A 12,780-nucleotide genomic window follows, 5' to 3' on the forward strand; every position below is an offset into this window, starting at 1 on the left:
CAGCTGGGAGCCCGCAGACAGGAACAGCTGTTTCACTGTCACTTCTCCGGGTGAACTGAGAAGGGGCGATTCACGGGGCCGTGGATTTTGGTTCTGCGACTGGCACATGCCCTGAAACGCACACTTCGAAGTATCTGAGAAACAGGCTCACACCCAGAGAACAGACTGGTGGTTGCCACAAGGGAGGGGTGGCAGGGTGGTGAAATAGAGGGGGCATAAAGAGGGGCAAGCTTCTAATGATGAAATGAGTTAGTCATGGGAAGGGAAGTTCAGCGCAGGGAACAGAGTCAGTGATATCGTGGTAACATGGGAAGGTGACAGACAGGGACTCCGGCTCATCCTGGTGAGCACATCATGCGCATACTCGCTGGATGCCTGTGCTGTACACCTGAAACCAATATTACAGTGTATGGGAAAAAGAACCCCCAGTGGAATGGAGAGAGTGCCAGTTTGGTTGAGGGTTGGATATGCCCCTCACACATGACAAAGCTTTGGACTGGTGATGAGAGTTTTTCCAAAGAAGGGACAGAACGGCGACTCCCGTGCCCCTGCTGGGTGCCGAGCAGTGGACCAGGTGTGCAGCTTCACGCGGTCACTTCGTCTACTCAACCACACTGTTGGCCTCCCTCTAGGGCGCTCTGGACCTCAGCAACCAGAGCTGCAAAATGGAATGGGAATGCTTCAAATGAAGAAAGAAAAGCCTGTGATTTCCATGCTACCATTTTTCTTGACTTTTTTTTTCCTAATAGAGAGTTATTTTATGGAAAGTTCTCAATGCCTAATTCTCCCAAGTTCTTACATTCTTGTAGACACGAGGTAGGGAGAGCAGCCAGTGACTTGTGTGGAGGGACATTTACTTTGTCAGTGCCCAGGAACCAGAAAGTGTTTCTTATCCAGAGGCTGTGCTGAGACCAGAGAGCTTCAAGATCTAATGTCTCTGTTACATGAAACGGCCTCACCAAGATATACATGTATTTTGCTTTTGGAATATGGAAAGAAAAAATAATATTAACCTCCCCAGATGGACCAGCATTTTATTTGCTCTTAAAAATATTTATTGAGCACAATCTATACAACAATGCACCATGGTAGAACTTGTAGGAGAGAGAACACAGAGAAAATAAAAGTGAATGTTTGGCTCTTTGAAGCCTCATCTGGTTGGACAGAGAACACAGACAGAAGAAGCAAATACAGACCATGGGTAGACTGCACCCCGAGTAGGAAAGAGCCGGTCAGAGGAGCACCCTGTGGGATGAGCCAGATGGTGAGAGCTTTTAGAGAAGGTGATTTATCCCAGATTTTGGAGATACTGCATGTGTATTAGGGCAATCTGTGCAGAATCCCAGATTAGGGTAAGGGCCAAAAAAATCAAGGATGTATAGGAGCTTATACTTAAATCCAGGGCTCTGGAAGCTTCCCCCTGCACACCCACCCGTTCTCCCTACTCCCTTGGTACAGTCTGGGGCTGACCCCTCTACCTCCCGCAACCCTGCGCCACGCCCATCAGTCCAGCGTGTTCACAAGAGCAACAGAAATGTAAACGAGAGCCACTTGAAGGGCCTTTCTGAGGGCCCAGGAGACACATACAGATGTGAGCGATACCCCTACTGCGAACCGAACGGGGATGGTGGTCATCAGACTAAACGGTCACCTTTGGGACTGTCCCTGGGAGGCCGACGTTGGACAGGATTCCGAAGTGCTGGGGTGGGGGCGGAGAGCACAGGCCTGCTGATCAGAGCGGATGGCGCTGGAGCAGGGGGACGTGCCACGGGCGGGAGCCCTCGGGAGGGGAGTCAGCCACACGGGGACAAGTACATGACACCCTGAGGTCAGTGTTCCGCCTCCTTGTGTCACTGGCAGCCCCGCGCCTGAGCCGCCCGCACGTCCGTGTTGTACCCCGACGGGCCGCTTCTCCCCCCCAGCAGTGACGTGCAGGCAACCTCACACCCTCCCCGCTTTCCCTGGCGTGAGGCCTGGCAGTGCGGACGCCGCTTCTATCTGACTGCCTCCTGAAGCGCCTCTTGGCTGACTAAGGAGGTGTTCCCGAAGCCTGGGGGACGGACCGGCTTCACCGCGACATTCAAGAATGTGACTGTTTTCTGAGTAGGCGTAGGGAAACAGAGACAAAGGCTTTATTTCTATATGAAGTGCTTACATTAATACTCAGCACATACTAAGCACTATATAGGTATTGATTAGTAGGATTATTAACAACGAATATAAACCTGATACACTATAACATCAACATAATGGTATTATAAAAATTGTTATTAATTTCTGCTGTGTTGAATACCTTGTTTTATGCCACTCATTACTATTTTTTGAGTTGCGGTAAAATATAAAATTTACCATGTCAACCACTTTGTTATGGTGTGAGTGTGCAGTCCAGTGGCAGTAAGTACATTCACACTACTGTACAACTGTCATTATTTTTATGGCCTCTGTGTTTGCTACCGTAACTCCACGCTTTTCCCAGAGTCTAGTCAGGGTCCCGAGGACGTCAGCACAGAGGCGAGGCTCATCCAGGCTGAGCAAAGAGTTGGACAGCTCGCCCTGACATTTGCCGTGGATTTGACCAACCTAACTACGTTTAGCTCAGGGACAGAGACTATTAAACATTTGTTTACAGCCTGAGTCCACAGGCCTCGTCTGTGACTCAGAAGTTACTGTAATCTACCCACAGGCAAAATGGGTGAGCAAAATTAAGTAAAAATTTACAAGAAAAAACAACTGGTTGCGTAGGAAGGAGGCTTGAAACGGGGATTTAAATAGGTGGCGCCAGAAACTAAACTACGAAGTGTTGGCATGCTAGGTTGCCTTACGGAGGCCAAACAGGGCTTTAAAAATTACTGGTTGGTGATGGCAGCGTGGTTTGGTATCTGCCAGATATCAGAAAGAATCTTCTCTGCCGTCTTAGCAGCTGACATTCTAAACGGAAGATTCTCCTTCTCAGGAGGCAAAGTACTTGGAAAGCACCATGCTCTTAGGAAAAAATAAAACTCAAATGACACAGAAACACAACATAATGTGTTTCCCATGGGTGAATATATCTATCTCTATTTTGTTGCTCCAAAAGATTTAAGGTCGCTTAAAAGATAACACAAAATACCACTAGATAACATATGTTAGAAGTAGGAAAGCAAACACAGAGGTTAGGAAGATGGACAGGAAGAGAGAGGGGGACATAAAGGTACGTACCATACGGCCCTTCACCTTGCTGGAGGGGGCTTGGGTGTAGCCGGACTTTTTAATAGCGGACATGAAAACAAAAACCTTACATTATACAACAGACTGTCCCTAAAAAATGCTCCAAAGCAGCACTTCTCCTGTTACTGAAATTAAAAATAAATTTCTCCTAAAGGTCCACCATGTAATGTGCAAAGCTCCCTTGATAAGAGCAGTTTTATGGGGCTGTTTGCCCTGCAGCCCCCGGGAAGGCTGACGGAATCCCACCAGCACAGCTCAGCAAACAGGACTTCAGGGGCCAGTGCTGTGCGGCCCGAGAGCCTGGCTCTCTGCCGGCCTGGCCTCAGCCAAAGGTAGGTTTCACAGTTTTGAAAGAAAAATAGTTTTCCTTCAGACAACAAATACTGCTTGTTCTAAGTCATGATCTTAATAGCCATTTGGTGGCAATGAGAATAAGTTTATACTAAACTAAAATTGTGCAAAGTTGCTATGTTTTTGCACCAGAGTCTATAATAAGGAAATGGTAGAAGGCAAATGTTTTAGAACAATTAATGGGAGAAAAAAAATAAATTGAGAAAATTATTCCATTAATCTAATTTTTGCCTGTAACTTTGCAATAAGGTAATAGAACACCATTAGCCAGCTCATAGGAGAGTACCTCTGGTGGACACATCAACATTCAAGCATTATATGTACAGACATAATCTGAGCTTATTTATAATTCATTTCATTTAGTACAGATTAATCATTCTAATAATCAAATTTCCTGAAAATGAATAACGTGCTTGGCATCTTTTGATTCCATGAAACAAATACATTATTGTTTCTAGAAAAGGAAGTTTTTAGTCCTGCAGAGAAGTGCTTAGGAGACGAACAGCCTCCAAGAAACTAACAGACTTATTACATGTTGCTAGTTATTAAGGCCTGCTTTGAGAAATTACATATTAATGTCTTACTAGCTAGCTTCGTATTTTATGGAGCATTGTCATATTAACACTCAGTACAATGGACGCTAAATAAAGTTTCTCCCAGGATCTGAAGTCATTGCAACTGTGACTTAGGTTTTGAAACATCTGTATTCTGCATTCCCTGGACAAGGTATTTGCTCTAAGCTGCCACAGGAGAATAAGGAAACATAAGCAAATGCTTTCAATGTCCCTCCACCTCTTCCCAGAGCCTGTTTACCCACATTTCCATCCACCTACCTCCTTCCCCAGGGGGAAAAGCCCCCACTTTCTTAGTCAAGACTGAACCCCGCATTTCAGGTCCAGATCCAAGCCAACCCCATCCCACCCCAGAGCCTGTTTCAGAAACCCCTGAATCTCCCAGTGGTAGTTATGATTGTATATATTTGTTGAAACTTACTGCACTATACATTTTAAATGGATGAAAACAGCTCAATAAAATTAAAAAAAAAAACTGAACTCTGAATCTCTTCTGTCCTTTTCTCCTCTGCCCATAAATAAACTCCAACCTCTGACAAAATAAGCAAAAGCTAAATTAAAAAATGTAATCTCCATGTGCTGGCTGCACAAGCATTTAAAGAGCTCCTACTGTGTGCCAGCGTCTCTCTTATGTACTTGGAGGCTGACCCACTAGGCAATTTAGATAATAAGAAATCTAATTTTTTTTTTAGATCAGTTTTGTGCCTGGCACTGTGCAAAGCATTTAACATACAGAACCTCATTTAACCCTCCCAGCTACCCTAAGAAGTGGGTATTGTTACCCACATTTCCCAGGAGAAAACTGAGCCTCAGAAGGGATAGTGACGTGCCCGTGGCTACCAAAAGGCGCACAGGGCGGCCCCACGCAGCTCCCCGCCAAGCTGTCTGCATACACACTAAGCTGACTGAGGTTCTGGGTTGGGAGGGAATAGAGATGCTCACAAGCTTTGAGCCTTCCCCTCCCTACAGGCTGTCCTCCCTGCTGGGGGTGCACACTGTCCCCCGCCAGACCCAGGGCCCTGGGGAGGCATCAGACACAGTGTCCTGAATGTGTAGGGCTCCCGCTGTATCTCAAAGCAGGGAGAGCCGAGAGGTGAGCTTAGAGAGATGAACCGCCCGAGTGGCAGATGTTCCCCTCTGCGCCCGGCAGGCCCTTCTCACCCTGGAGCTTAGCGCTGCTTCCTCTGAAGAGCTTCGCACCCAACAGCTCCACAGAGAGCTTCAGCTGCGGCTCAGTGTGGCGGAGGGACAGAAGTGCTGAGGAGGCTTGGGAGTGGCCCTCACGAGGCCCAGAAAACGGCTCTGCAGACAGGCATGTGCTGTGCAGCTCCTAACCCCTCACACCGGAGTCGACACCTGGTTATATGAAGACACAGACCCCCTCAGTATCTGGGCGTTAGTGGGGACCAACTAGCCATCCAAGTCACCATGTGAGTGGGAGAGAAGCCACTCGCCGGGCAGGACGTGAGAGGACCGAGCCCCCGCGGCTAGCACAGCCATGCCCCAGGCACCGGGCACCTCGCCCCGACAACGTCTTCTCTGGCCGAAGGGCTCGGGCCACGACCCTCACCCTCAGAGACTGGGAGGCGAACCCTGGGCACCGCGTGGGGCTTTGGGCTGTGTGCCCGGCCGGAGCCCCCGGTGAGTGCTGGGGGTACGGGCTGGGGACACGGTCTCTGCTGGGGCAGGCCCGGCATGCTGCCCTCCTCCTCCTTGGGAGGGCGGTGGCCGCCCCTCACCAGCCCACGTGGGGATGCCAACCGAGGGGCTGCGTGCTCACAGAGCGTCTGTCTGTCCTTGGGTCAGTTATGTGGCCACAGAGGACTGGCGGCAGCCGACGCTTCCCTGTAACAGGCCTTCCTGTCGGATGAGCGGGCCCAGCCTCAGGCTAATGGGAGCCTCTGGGCAGCTGCGGGGGCCAGGCCAGGCTGGGGGCACCGAGGTCAGAGGTGCTCTCGGGCACTTTCACATTGTGGGATTTCCAGCTGACGTCGAGCTCACGAGGCTGTGATCCGGCGGGTCCACAACGACCTGCGTCTCAGACTTGCCCGTGTCACCGCCTGACTTGGCCCAAGTCTCGTCAGTTCCGGCCTCAGGTGAAGCACACCCCGAATGGCCTGTGCCGCGGCCCCTGGCGTCCCTGAGGCTCTCTGGCGAGGCACAGCTGGGACCCCCAGGCTCTGCCTTCACGGCCCTGCTGCCCCAGCTGCCTGTGACTATCTGCACCCCTGGGAGCTCCCGGAGGACCCCTGGACCAGGGACCACCTAAATTCTGGTCTCAAAGAGGAACCCCACAGCAGGGCCAGGACACCTCCACAGCGGGGGGCAAGTTCAGTCTGAGTCATTTGTTCAACAAATATCCCTTGAGACCCCCTGTGGCCAGGCACGGTTCCGAGGCAGCAAACAAGCTCACCTGCCCTTACAGGGCCCTCATTCTCACGCTCATTCTAGGAAACATGCTGGCAAATAAATATGTAACATAGCAAGTGGGGGTGAATACTAAGATGGATAAAGCAGGGCAGAAGGACAGGGTGCTGCCAGGCCGAGGATGCGTGCTTTGGGGTAAGACGATAATTGAGCAGAAACCTGAAAGCAGTTCAGAAGGGCATCGTGCGAACGTCTAGGAGAGACTGTCCCTGGCGGAGGGAGCAGCAAGGTAGGGGTCTTGAGGTGGAGCGTGCCTAGCAGTTCAGGGACGAGGAGGGAGCCGGTAGGGATGGGCCAGAGTGGAAAGGTGGGGAGTCACAGGGAACGAGGTCAGAGAGACACTGAGAGGATCAGGTAGGGCCTTACAGGCCACGGTAAACCCCAAACGCAGTGAGGAGGCATTGGAGGATCTGAGCAGGAGCGCGGCACGGCTTGCCTTGAGCTTCAGGAAGACACACTGGCTGCTGTGCACACAGCCTGCAGCGGAGGAGGGCTGGGCCCGAGAATGGGCTGGGGGCCTGTGCCTCAGCTCAGAGGAGAGACCTGGACAAGGGCTGCGGTGGTGGAGGAGAGGAGACATCTGCGCAGCATCCTGACAGGCTGGGGAGGGACCGGGAACCCCAGGAAGCATATGGGGAGCAGTGGGGAACGAGACTCGCAGGGTTACCCAAAGTCAGAGCTAGGAAGGTTCAAGCTGACTCAGGAAGCACCCCAAATTCTTAAACCCCCAGCAGTAAGGACAAAGATAACATTCGATCTTAGGAAGACTATTCTAACTGGGGCATAGAGACTGGCCTGGGCTATGGAGAGACGGGGAGGCAGAAAAACAAAAACTACAACCACATAAATGCAAGTCAGAGGACAGAGGCAGTGACTTAGTAATGCCCGAATAGTAGTTAACAGCAGGTCGTTCTCATAGGGCGCACGGAGCTCACCTAGGTGGGCGTCAAGATCGGGGAGGCACGCAGCATCCCAGGTCCCATGTCAGAGTGCGGCAGAAGGCAGCAGGGGGTGAGCTCGCACTGGGTGTACAGCGGGCACACCCCAGCACCTCTCACCGGGCCTGTTGGCATGGCAGGGGCCACATTCCCAGCCCACACAGGCGACAGGGCTGGTGAGCAGGCAGCCCTTGGGACAGGCTGGTTCATGACATGGCTCAGGCATGGGGTGATGTCTTGACAACTACATATAAAATTCCAGGTCAAGTATTTAAGAAACAGGGGGAGTCCCTTAGGGGCTCAGCTGGCCTTTTACTGGATGCAGAGCACAGTCCCCCAGCCTGTGGTTATTCTCAGGACACGGCTTGGTTTTCTGTGACGTAGGCCATCGACGTAGGGGCAGTTCCGGGGCACAGCCTCCAGCAGGACTCGGACGGCTGATTCATTGCGGAGTCATCCCGGGAGCACCCCCGGGTTGGGGACTGCCTTGCAGCTGTTTCCCAAGGCACCAAGTACTATGCTCTGGACGACAGGCTCTGAGAACACTGCGCCGAGGGAATCGGTGTGACCCGAAGGACTGAGAGTCCCCGTCCCTCAGTGTTCCCATCTGTACGCTAAGGAAAATGTCATTTTGTACCAGTCATACTAACAGGAATAACGTGAGAATAGAAGTTCAAGTCAATATATCAAAAGGCATTTCGAGCCTCTGCTTTCCAGGAGAACTGCTCTGTGGGTCACTGAAAAGTAAAATATCAACTAGAAGAGAACATAAAAAGCCACCCAGAAAGGAGGATTAGTACTGGACTGCGAGTCAGTCAACTGCTTCCGGGTCTGCCTGTAACTTGGTAAACTGATTTACTGTTCTTGACCTCAGCTTCAGTTTTATTCCCCAAATCAACAGTCTATGATTGTAACTATTTTTTGCATTATAATTATTTTTAATGATGAATTCTATCATTTTTTTCTAGCATAGAAGGAAGTTCAAACTGGGCTGGCAGGCATGTTTCCAAGTTCGTCATATATCACGTGTCCCTTAACTTCTCTGAAACTTAGAGTCTTTCTTTGGAAAGTAATGCAACAGAGAAGCTGATCTGAATTTTTCCTATTGCTCTAAAATTCTATATGCGTCATGATGGATACGAGTTAACTCAGTGCCTGCCTTCAGGGCACCTTAGGTTAAAAATGTTTCTCTCCTGCTTTTCAGATCAGTCCTTGCTTGTGGAGCTGTCCTTGAGGTTTTGGGGTTTTGTAATGGGTTCCTTAAGAGACTAGAATCAATGATGTGCAGAGGGCCACTCACTCGCAAGACTCAGTAACATTGAACTTGCCAGAGAAACAGACTAAGACATCTCTGCTCTCAACCCAGCAATATCCTCAATAGGATCAAGTTATTAAATATCATCATTTTGTCACTTGCATCATATTCTATTTTATTTTAACATGTTTCCATTCTTACAGTGTTTCCTCATCTCCTAATGTACATGTCTAGTCCCCTAGATTGTTTTTGCAGATTATTATTTAAATTTATTTCCATAATTGGAATTTTTAATATATGGTATAAGACTGTTCCAAATTTAATTTCCTTCATAGACATCAAGAGTTTTGCTGGTAACATTTAGTATCTGTCCTTTTCTCATTTAACTGAACAAAATAGTTGTCATTTATTAAACATCCATATATTATAGGGAGCACTCTTTCTGGATTCCCTAGTCCATTTCTCTTACAGATTTGTGTATTCCAATATTACCAAATTTAGTTGATTTTAGAGCCTTCAGTATGTTCTGACATCGGTCAGGCAAGTACTCTCTTGTTAGTCTTTCTCTGCAAAATTCAACTGGCTATTCCTGTACGTTTACTCTTCCACATAAACTTTGAGATGATTTTGATTCAATATTAGATATTGTTTGGATTCCAACTGGAGTTGCGCTAAAATTGTAAGATAACTTCGGGGAAAGGGATATTTTTATGATGTTTTCCTATCTAAGGTCATTTTATGTCTGACTGTTTAATTCTTCTTTCAGTTCTTCAGTAAGGTTTTACTGTTTGGTAAAAGACACTGCAAATAAGTCAATAAAAAGTATATTTGAAAAACAATCCTTTGAAAGAAGAGGACAAGTAAAAGGTTTATACAATACAAAGGGCTCTTATACATTTATGAGAGAGAGAGCAATCACCTTAAGAAAAATGCTCAAAGGACAATAGTAGGTAATGTACAGAAGAGTAAATCCAAACTGCTGACAGACATGTGGAAAGATGCTCAGAGTCAGCCAGAAAGCTCTTCAAATTGAAGAAGAAATGAAGTATCACTTTATACCAGGGTTCAGTCTTGGCACTGCTGCCACACCACACAGGGTGACTCTGGAGGACCCCTGCCTTACACTGCAGGGTATTTAGCAGAACCCCTGGCTCTGCCCATTAGAAGCTAGGAGCACCCACCTCCAAGCATGCCTGACAATTACAAATCAAAACCCTCTCCAGACTTTGCCAAACGTCCCCTCGGGGGAACAAAATCATTACAGGTGGGGCGCCCTTGACGGTCACCTTTCAGACTAGCAAAAGTTTACAAACTTGATTACACCTGGTGCTGGCAAGGATGCAGTGCAAAAAGAACACTTTCATTCGTTGCTAATAAAAATATGTTATTATAGCTTTTATAGAAAACAACTGGACAATGCCTATTAAATAAAGAATGCATACACCCTGACCCAACTACCCTACTCCTGGGAATAAAGTCCATAAAAATGAAACAAACGATACCCAGACACAGGCTGTGAACTGCAGCACTGTTGCCAGTGAGCCAAGCACTAGAAACAGTGAATGACCACAAACAAGTAGCGCTTGCCTAAATGACACTACACCCACACAATGGGGTATTAGAAAGAATTAGAGTTTAACTTTATAACAATGGAATGTTTTCTGTGAATTATTCCTGGGTGAGAAACGATTCCACAAGCTGCCTAATGTAAATTATTCTTCTTGCAAAACACACATCCCCTAATGCTTTTCTATGCAGAGAAAAAGATCCCCCAATATTCTATTTATGCCCACAGAATTGGCAAAAATACTTGCCTATCATATACTGACAAGGGCCTAGTGTCCAGAAAATATAATGAACTTTTACAACTCAACAAAAAAGACCAATAACCCAATTTAAAAGTGGGCAAAAGATTTGAAGAGACACTTCTCCAAAGAAAATAAACAAATGGCCAAGAAATACATGAAAAGCTTCTCAGTATCATTAGGCATTAGGAAATGTTTATCAAAACAATAAGCAATACCACTTCACATCCCCTAGGATGGATTTTTTTTTTAAAGGGAAAATTGAAAGTGTTGGCAAAGATGTGGAGAAATTGGAGCCCTCCCACATGGGCGGTGGGAGTGTGAAATGGTGCTGGCTCGTGGGAAACAGTTTGGTAGATCCTCATAAACGTAGAATTACGAAGTGACCTGGCAATGCGACTGCCATACACCCCAAAGAATTGAAAACAGATATTCAAACACACTTGCACACAAATGTTCATAGCAGCATTATTCACAATAGCCAAGAAGTGGGAACAACCCGAACATCCATCAACTGGTGAGCAGATAAACAAAAATGTGTTATATACATAAAGGGGAATACTTTCTAGCCATAAAAAGGAATGCAGCTCTTACACATGCTACAATGTTGATGAGCCTCCTAAATGTGCTGGAGGAAAGAAGCTGGACACAAAAGGTTACATAATGTATGATCCCATTTGTATGAAACACTCGCAATAGCTAACTCAACAGGGACAGAAAGCACGCTAGTTTTTGCAGGGGCGGTGGCTGTAGGACATGGTGAACGCGCTAACACTTAAATATGGTTAATGGGTAATCTTACATTATGTGATTATTACCTCAGCTTAAAATGTATCCTGTTTACCTCTGTATTAGCTTCCTATTGCTACACAACAAATTACCACAATCCAGCAGCTTAAAAAATGAAGTGATTTAGCTCACGGTTCTGTAGACAGGTCTGTAGATGAGAAGTCCAGGCAGGCGTGGGTGGTTCTGTTACATGGAGTTCCACAGGCAGAAAGTAGGGTGTTGGGCAGGCCACTCTCATGGGGAGGCTCTGAGGGAGAATCCACTTCCAAACTCATTAAGGTCCTTGGTGGAATTCAGTTCCTGTGACTGCAGGACTGACTTGCCTCATCCGTGCCGGCCGTCAGCCGAGAATCAGTCTGACTGCTCCAGGGGGACCCACATCCTTGCAACAAACACCCCAACAGCTGGAGCACAGTAAACCCAGCATCTCAGACACCCTTCTGCTAACAGGAGAACATTCTCTGCTTCTAAAGGGCGCGTGTGATTAGATTGGGCCCACCTGGATAATTCCACGTTCGCTATATAATGTAACAATCACAGCTGAATTATCTCCTCAAATTCATGGGTTTCACCCCACACTGGAAGGGGTGGGGATTACACAAGGGCAAAGATCATTGGAGGTTATTCATAGAACTCTGCCTGACCCTTAAGGAAAAATAATAAAAACATAATCTAACCAATTCAAAGAACAATTATTACTTGTTAATGCCCAACATTGCAAAAAGGATTTGAGATGCCTAATTGATTTATACCAAGGAAAGGTCTCAGAGGCAGTGACTAACTGACCAGGTCAGATCCCGACCCTGCTTCGTAGGGGGCAGAAAGCTGCTGAGGACGGGGAGGCAGGCTTCTCCCTCTGGGGCTCCCCGAGTTCTCTTTCTCGCGCCTTCTCTTCAACTAAAGCACTGAATGTAAACGCGAAGCAATGGCCAGTTGTTCTCTGTAGTCAGTAACGAGAAGTGGATACTACGGCTGGAGTTTAGGGGACTAGATAATCGTAATACGTGGGTTAGAAATTCTCCCTTTTTGGTGTTGAGATTCTGGTTATAGGAGACCCTAAAGTCTTTCTGTTTTCTGTGGATTATACCCATTGACAGCTGCCACGTTAGAAGTTAAAGATGGGAAGTTTTTTAAACACAAAAACACACACACAGTTTCTTAGCCTTTTGAGGGATGAGGTCATCACACAACATGTAGTCTCTAGAATGGAAAAGAAAATAAAGTCTTAGTATTATTACAAAAGTCATTTCACCTTCTGAACTCTGAAAAGTTCCCAGGGACCTGGAGCTAGACGTAAGTACCCCCCACTGCATTTCCTCAGGGATTAATCGACTCATTAATTTGGTGCATCACTTGTGCAGCCTCAGAAACGAATCTTTTCCTTTACTAGAGGTGCTGGGGTTCTTGTTCACGCAGCCGAAGAATGAGCTTTACAA

Source organism: Manis pentadactyla, chromosome 19 (genome assembly GCF_030020395.1).
Source record: "Manis pentadactyla isolate mManPen7 chromosome 19, mManPen7.hap1, whole genome shotgun sequence".
Taxonomy (NCBI): domain Eukaryota; kingdom Metazoa; phylum Chordata; class Mammalia; order Pholidota; family Manidae; genus Manis; species Manis pentadactyla.